Genomic DNA, 8,957 nt, shown 5'->3' on the forward strand with positions numbered 1-8,957 from the left:
TTATTTTCAGTATTGCACATTTATTCAAAAATACATAATGTGACAGAGTATATAATATGATGTAAACACTATTTGAACCTGACTTGAATAATAAATTCTACTGGGAAAGAAATACTGCGCATGAAGATACCTGTGCCCGCCCAAGTCAGAGTCCCTCATTTACGTCACAGAAGCACGGTGGCAGGCGGTCATAGTCAGCATACAAGCTACATTCGTCACAGCACTGGACGTTGGGATAGGACCCAGTGGTGAGGGCTGCAGCCGCGGCGACCTTGTCCTGAGTGAGCATGGCTGGATTACTCTTTAAGGCCAAACAAAGAGGTGCCTTTGAAGGTCTTAAGAAAAGACATACACAAAGCATGGGATTAGAATTTTTCTTCTCAGTCCACTGGTCACAATTATCAGGGGTATCTGTGAAGTTTAGGCCTAGAGCCAATCAAATACATAACAGTAGCCCGAAACTAGAGCTCTCTGCCCCTGTCCCAAGCTCCCGTCTAATCGCTTCCTCTCCTAGGATGCTAGAAATGTAGAATCAGGTCACAGCAAACAAGGGAGAGCAAACTGCAAGTGTGGATCACCCAGCTGATCGCTGCAGGCCCATCCAAGTGCAGAGCGTGACCGGGAAGGGGCCGCACTTGGCTGTCCCCCCAACATTCTGGGATTCATCTTCTAGCTCCCAGGCTTAACTTCCCTAGCATGGGAACAGCACTGCTTCTAACGACCCATCTCTCCCAGATTTGAAGGTTCCTCTCCCCCGAAGTTAATTATCTTTTGTCTATACTCCTTTGTCAGGTGTCCCCCAGGATCTTCACACAGCTCAGCTTCCCCACAGTCCCACAGGCCCGCCTCCCTGTCCCCAAGGCCATGCACAGTGAATGAGAGAACACCGTGAGAGCTCCCCAACTCAGCTAAGAGGAGATCCAGTCAGCCTGTCCTCTGAGTGAATCCGAGGCACAGACTCATTCACAGCCTCCCCCACGGACTGCAGTGCTTGGGACGGAGGGAGGGCCCAGCCAGTGTGCTGAGTAAACCAGCTGGGGGTCCACTCTGGGAGGGTAAGTGGAGCAAAGCAGCACGGAGCCACCCAGCTGAGAACATTCTACTCATGAGCTCACAGCCCTAAGCCAGAAGGGGAAAAAAACAAGATTCTACACTCACCTGCTTTTATCTTTTCAAACCTACCTGCTGTTCCTGACCTCACTCTGGGTGCAGGCACAGGGCAAGGAATGACCTTGCTCAAGCAGAGAGCCCCAGGTATCCTATTTGAGGGGGTATTTTTCACCCTTACCCACATCACTGCAATTCCTCGGCTGGTTTGTAGTAAAGACAGATGACAACACCCATCAGCACAAATATGACAATCAGTAAGCCGCCACCAATGGCAATTATAATCTTGAGGTCAAGCATGTCACACACACCTGGGCAGAGAAGTGCCACTTAGCAAGGAGTGAGTGTGGCCTCCCTCCCCACCCAGCCGCCTCGCCGCCTCAGTGCGCTTCCATCAGCGGGGGATCCAGGAGCCCCAAACCACAGAGCCTTCCACGTGTAAGCGTGTGTGAATGCTCCCAGGCAGCTGGCCGTGGCAGGGAAAGGGTTTCTTTGTGGATGGAAAGCGACTGAATGCACAGTCTAGAGAAAAGGAAATCAGGAGAGAAATTGGGAAGAATCTTTTTCCTTTTCACAGGCAGCGGTGTGTAGCTACAATTAAGACCTCGTGCAGGTAGCTTTATTCCCAAACACCTGGGCCTCCCGACATATAGTCACTGAGAGAGTCAGGAATGACCCCTTGCTGTTCATCAAGTTTAAAATATTTTCTGGGAATGACTAAGGAAATGTCTTTTTTCAAAATGTCCTGCTGTGCAATGCTGTGAATCTGCAAACCCACATCGTAAGTGATGTGGGTTAAGGGAAAACCGTGTTTCATTCTCCCACCGACACCCCGTCATGCCATATTACGGTTTAAGGAGATTCTAGGAGCCCTTGACCTTCATTCTGTCTCTCCAGGAGACCACAGGCCCTTTGGACATTTTTCCTCCTCAATCCTCCCAGGAAAATTTGTCTGGACTCAGCAAACTGTTTAACACTCAAATTAGGGAACAGTGAGCCAGGAAGGAAGAAGCATAAACAAGGTAACATACTTACTCTAGTTAAACTGTCCAGATCTGAAGGCCAACTATTAAAAAAAAATTTTTTTTAATTGAGGGAACAGGATATTTTATGAAACCTGTAATTTGAGAAGGAAGGATCGAATCATCCTTGCTAGAAGGAATTAAGATCCAAGGTCGAAGAACTCGCTTTCGAAGCGCAGCCACCGTCCAGCCCCATGTTCTATGTCATGGGCATGTGACATCAACTCCCGGGACAGCAGCTCTTCCGCAGGGTTCTGAATTCTGTCCCATGCGTAGGTGGACTTCAGCCCCCAGGGAACAGATATGCTATGTTGAACCATTTCTTTCTAAGTCTTTCTCTTTTCAGGTCTTCTTTCCCTCACACTGATTCTCAGGATTTGACTGCTCCTCAAAAGTAGGTTTAAGATTTCAATGGAAAAAAAATAAAAAGATAGAAATATGGGGAGGCTAAAAATCCCCTTACACTTAAAAGTTCAGTTAGAGAAAACCAACTGGATTTTATGCTTTAGCTACACAGTGCAATGCCCTTTACAAGGATTCGTTGATCTTGGAAGATTTTCACACTTAATCGGGAAGATACAAGGGTTATAAGCTAGTAGGTGTGTACGATACAGGCAGGCCCCAGCCAGCCAATCTAGTAACATTAAATGAGGAGACTCCAGGTACAGACGACATGGCCTAGACCTGTTTCTCCTTGCCTCTCCCTCCAAAGTACAACTGTAATCCCTAGAAAAAATACAAGAGTCAAATAAAGAAATACTCTGGAAGTTGGAAAGAGGAAAGCAAACAGGTTAGAGACCCCGAGCCTGGATGAGCAACTCCGCAGCAGAACAGAAAGAGGCAGCCCAGGCTGACTCTAGCAGCCGCAGGCGGTACGAGTGGGTTTACTGCCCTGGGATGCCGTGCACGTCCTGCCCACAGCACCACGCCAGCACAGCGACAGTGGCAAAGGTGTGTGGTGTAGGAGCCGCACTGACAGTAAAAGGCCTCACTGGTGCCAAGACGCCTCTGCGCTGGGAGACAGTGGGGTGGCTAGCTGACAGCCGGAGGGGGATCCACCGTAAGAAGCACCTCTGTTCCTATGAGCCAGATTCCCTTCTCCCACTTAGACGTACCAGACGGCTCTGGCCCGAGGAATCTCCTGCTCCTCCTGGCCGCACTGTCAGGGCCCTGAGAGTGCCAGTGGCACCACAGAAACCGAGCAGATCAGAACAGCACCACAAAGCCTCTGGACATTAAATTGCCATTAGAACCTAATTCCACAATTGTAGACCAGGACCTGCATGCTAAACCTAAGCAGGTGACTATATGATAAACTTAAAGATTTACATAGGACTTAGCCAAAATATCCAAGATTCAAGGGAAAATCACCTGCCGGACCAAGAACCAGAGAAGTAACACCTGAATGAGAAAAGACCATGAACTGATGCTAACAGCAAGATGAAGCAAATGTTGGAATTATTCAAAAAAGGATTTAAAGCAGCCATCATAAAAAAGCTTCAACAATCAGTAACAAATCTTCCCACAACAATCAAAATATAGGGATCTCAATAAAGAAATGGAAGTCATACCAAAAGAACCAAATGGAAATTACAGAATTGGGAAAAAAAAAAAAAGCCTCACTGGATGGGCTCCATGGCAGACGGAGATGCCAGGACCAAATCAGCGAACTTGAGGACGGAGCAAGAGTATTTACCCAATCTGAACGAAACTTTAACATAACCTCAAGGACCTGTGGGACTATGACGAAAGACCCAACATTTACGTCATCAGTGTCTTAGAAGGAGAAAAAGGATGGGGCTGAGCTTCTGATGAAATAAGACAGATTCAAGAAGTGAAGAAAACTCCAAACAGGAGAAACCCAAGAAAATCCATGGCAAGACACATAATTACATTTCTGAAAACTAAAGACAAAGAAACAAGCTTGAAAGCAGCCAGAGAGAAATAAGACACTACCTACAGGGGCACCGGTCAAACCAGACTTCTCATCTGTAACTGCGGCAGCCAGACAGAAGTAGCACGCGACATCTCTCGAGCGCTGAATGAAAAGAACTCCAAATTCTATATCCAGCAAAACTATCCTTCAGGAACGGAGGGGGAGAGAGACATTCTCGGATGAAGAAAAAGAATTTGTTCTAAATATATCTACCCCTTAAAGAATGGTTAAAAGAAAACTAAAGTGAAAATAGCTAACCCAAGTGATGGGGATGGGGAGGAGGAATTTAGGGATCATAGTCAAGAAAGGCCTTTCTGAGGAGGGGACGTTCCAGGAGACACCTGGAGAAAGGGAGAGATCAAAGTCAGGAGGCGCATTCCAGGCAAAGCAAATAGTAATGACAGACATCTTGATGCTGCAATGGGTTTGGTGTGCTCAAGGAACAAGAAAAAGGCTGTTGGGGCTACAGTGGGACGCGTAAAGGGGAGTGGGAGCAGGACACCAGTTGGAAAAATTAGCCAGATATCCAATTTTGTGGAGATTTAAAGCCTTAGTAAAAAGCCTAGATTTTCTCCCTACCGGTTGTAGAACACCTTTGCGGTAGGAGTTTTAGGAAGGAACTCATGTACCTGGCTGCAGAGTGAGTGCTTTTAGACAAACCAATAAAGTGAGTGGGTACCTGTGTCAGCTGGTGGCCTTCAGGAAATGCAAGGCCTGGCCCCACCCTCAGAGTCTGATTCAGTATGTCTGAAGTGGGTCTGCATTTCGAGTAAGTTCCAAGGTGATGCTGATGCTGCTGGTTCCTGAACTAGACTCGAGGACCACTGATCAATAGAATTGATTCTGAGTCCCTCCCACACCTAAGGTAGGATATAGAAGGGGGACTTCAAAATTGCTGGAAAAGTAATGATATTAAGAAACACGTGTGTCATTCTTGCCATTTAAGAAGACAGCACAGTAGAAAAAGGGAGAGAAAAATTTAATATTTGCCATTTAACATCTACTGTGTATCAGAGGTATCATGCTCAGAATATCATAAGCCTCATGCCATAGCATGAGGCAGGCTGTAATTGCCCCCATTTTACAGAAGAGAAAACTGAGGTCAAGAAAAAGGTAGAATCCCTCATCCAAAACTACACTCACTACAGGTGAATGGCTAAGGTAGAAGGAGAGTTCAGGTTCGTTCACCCTTGTGTATTTTCCTCTACGCCATCTTGGAAATATGGCATTTGGAGGGACAATGTCAAAACAGTAGAAAACATGTAGAAGATGCTAAATTTGCTTTACCTTGAGAGAGGGGACCATGGAAGAAGAGTTGCTTCCCCTTTCAAAAGCCTTGGATTTCAAATGTCAAAGGGGATCAATTCTAAGTAGGAAGGTCCCACCCCACAATCCACATGAGCCTAGAGAACAAGAGAGGTGAATTCCAGGCCTACCTTCCCCCCATGACTTGTCAGAATCATTGGCAAAGCCATTCAGCTCCCTCAGCCCATTTCAAGATAGTGGGTGCTGTGTGGTTTGACAGGCTCAGGGTGGTGGCGGCTGTAGGTCTTTGAGAGGTTTCAACCTAAACAGACATGTCACACTTTGGAAATTGAGACACACTAATGTAAGAAATTGGCCCCTCTGCTGGTGGCTCATGTCCAGCCATACGTGTGTGGTCCCCAGGCTTGAACCCAATGGAAAGTGTAAAAGTAAAAACATGAACATTTCTGATGGAAATTCTACCAAGGGCTCTCTGCTAAGGCAAGTCTGCAGTAAAAACAACTATGTTCCACTTGAGTCATTTCATGGTTCAGTCTGACTCTCAAGAAGTCAGAGTTGCCTTAATCTTCCACTACTCTTCTGGAACCCCTGGTTCTCATTTAAACATAAACTTCCAGGGGCATTTCCTACACACACAAGTTTACACAGATACCTGTCCTGGGTGTTTGAAATCGTGGGTCTATTTCTTCAGAGACATCCATTCATTAAAGCAGAGGTTCTCTAACTCGTGTGCGCGAGAATTGCCTGGAGAAATCAGATTCCTGCGCCCCCACCCCCAGACTCCGCTTCACTGGTTCTGGGATGGAGCCCACGAATTTGCCTTTCTAACCAGCTCCTGGTGAGGTAGATGGAAGGGGCTGATCAGATGGCTACATGTTGGGGTGTATCGTGTTACAGACCAAAGCAGACGCTCCGAGTTCGGCCTGTTTTAGAATAACCCTGAGATCCTCTGAAATGCCCACTCAGGGGCCGCTCCTCCCTCTGGTCTGATTCAGAAGATCTGCGTTGGGGCTCGAGAAACCTTCACATCTGACAAGTTCCCCAAGTGACTCTGACAAAGACTGGAGGGCAGATGATGAGAAATGCTGACCTAACTTGTCAGGCAATCAGATGTTACCCTGGTTCTGCTTTCCCAGCACCCAGATTCCACTGCAACGCAAAGCAGAACGCCAAGAAATTCTGCAAGTGGGCTCATGAGCAAAGCCCCACACTGGCTTGCTTTCTGAGGCCCAGAGCTGACCATGTCAGTCTCCTCTTAAACCACACAAATCTCCAGAGTGGAGCAGTCACGGTTTTCCAAAGCCAGACCCAGGCCACCTTTTCAGGCCTTACCTCTGGCCACTACCTGACATGCCTCCTATGCTTTAGCCGACCTCGATTGTTTTACGTGCCCCGAGAGAGAGCCTTCAGCGTTGCCTGTTTCTCTCATCCAGCTGCTTGCTTCCCGACTGGGGAGGGAGGGACCAAGGGTGGCTTCATGGTGGCTGCATCTGCGCTGACCTGGACCGACAGCGTAGGGTAGGGAGAGGTGAGGCCCCCAGGAGGATGACTCCTGTCTGCTGGAACCAACAGCCTGAGGAGCTGCGGGAAGAAGGGACACGTTAGAACGGCAGGGCACGTGGAGGCGGCCGATGAGGCTGGAAAGCTGGGCTGGGGCCAAGTGAGGAAGAGTCTCCCGTGACAGTCTCTGCGGCCACACTTTCAGGGGAGTCCTAGGGCAGCAGCACGCAAACTCACTCTCTGCCCCGCACCCAGAACACCGACAATCCACTGATGAAAAGTGGGAGGGAAACCTCAGCATGCCCCCACGGGAAAGAGGGAGATGAAGTAACACTCAAAGTGGTAAAAATGTGGAAATTAAAATACATAACCTGGATCTTGATTCAACTTCTTGATCATCACACATCCCTTGCAGCCACTTCAAACTGCGGTGGTTACCCGTGAAGGTGCATTTGCTAGCCCTTACTCTGCAGACCCGGCTTATTATATGTGGAGAAAACTTACAGGAGAAAAAAAGACTTAATAGAGAGTTTGTAAGTACTATAGTCTGCTGCTTCTGCTGAGCGAATTCGGGCAGTATTTTCTTAGAAAATAATAATATAGCAATAAACAGATTTACGCACAGCAGTTTATAAATACAAGAAAATCAGTACCTCTGAATTTCTGATACATACAAAATATAAGTTAGGTCTTCATTAACATGGAAAAATTAAGAAATGGAAAATCAGGAATTAAAGCTCATCTGAATTATTTCTAGTACTATAGTCATGAATATTGTATTATTTTCATCATTTTATAACATACCTTGTGTGTTGTAGTTTTAACTATTTCAAGGCAATTTCTGAACCAAAGAACAGAGCACAACTAACAGAAACTGTACAGCTTTTAAACAGGAGGGTTGTGCTTTAAGTGCAACAAGCTTCCCCTGAGTGTAGGAAGAAATGCTACTTACTGGCTACATAGGTTGTGAATAAATTAGGAAAACCTTGATAAAATTGATATATAGACCTCCCGTCACTGAGTGCAGAGTGATTCATAAATGAACACTGTTATTAGCTTTCACTTTCAAGAACTAAATTCACCAAAACATGAAATGAGTGTAAAACATCTTTTTCATGTTAAACAAATACTAGGTGAAAGGAAAATATTTCTGGGCTGCCTGGCTGGCTCAGTTGGTCAAGTGTCTGCTTTTGACTCAGGTCATGATCCTGGGATCCTGGGATAGAGGCCCTGAGTCAGGCTCCCTGCTCGGCGGGGAGTCTGCTTCTCCCTTTGCCCTACACCACCCCCACCCCAGCTCGTGCTCTCTCTCTCTCTCTCAAATAAAAAAATAAATCTTTATATAAAAAAGAAAATATATTTACTTAAGACAGTTTCCAGAATAGATGATTTTTTAGATGCAAATACACCACATCTCAACACATATAAAATAGTCATAATTTCTGAAAATTACATCTGCCAGAGAGAAGTGCAATCTCGATTCATATGCCTCTATCCTCGAGCGCAGAGGTTCAGCACTTCACATGTTAAACATACCAGAGCAGGGCTCTGGAAAGAAGAACCAATATCAGAAGAGAAGAGTTTCTTACACTTTCTGTGTTTACTGAAATGAAACAAGATGATTTCTCTTGTTTTACATCAAATGCAAAATCTAAAGTAATAATCTTAACAAAAAAGGCCAGTTCTGATGTTTCTTTCCTACCCACAGTAGAGCTCCAATGTGACAGAACATAAAACTAATGGCCCCAATGTATACTAATGTTGCAGAAATATCACATCTAATTTTTTATCTGAAATAAACAACCAGATAAAAAACAACTAATTTTTTATCTGGTGACTGGAAATTAAAGGTTGAAAGGCTTAAGTACTCTAAGGTTTCCAAGAACAATCAATAAGAAAAAGAAAAATACATCAAATACTATATTTTTTTCATATCCCTAAAATATAAGGCCTTTGTATAAATTAAAACAGTACTTAAACACATAAAATACAGACTCATTAAAATAGAAATCCTTAAAAAGTTTAAACACTTAAACAAAAATAAAAGTAAATACAAGTAAAAAATAAAAGTAAACAACATTGCAAACAAAAATAATTGATGACCCTATCATGTTAATCTTAGTGCA

At 45.2% G+C, this 8,957-nt stretch overlaps 1 long non-coding RNA gene across 1 annotated transcript; it reads right to left on the reverse strand.

The window, feature by feature from the left end:
• LOC112817386 (uncharacterized) lies at positions 1 to 8,951 on the reverse strand. The gene is made up of 2 exons (XR_003206389.2): positions 6,664 to 8,951; positions 1 to 335 (listed from the first exon to the last, which is right to left on the reverse strand). It is a non-coding gene; the product is annotated as an uncharacterized lncRNA (long non-coding RNA).
• Between the last annotated feature and the right edge of the window lie 6 nt (positions 8,952 to 8,957).

Source organism: Callorhinus ursinus, unplaced genomic scaffold (assembly GCF_003265705.2).
Source record: "Callorhinus ursinus isolate GAN/ISIS: 27379988/994484 unplaced genomic scaffold, GSC_fseal_2.0 scaffold314, whole genome shotgun sequence".
Classification (NCBI taxonomy): domain Eukaryota; kingdom Metazoa; phylum Chordata; class Mammalia; order Carnivora; family Otariidae; genus Callorhinus; species Callorhinus ursinus.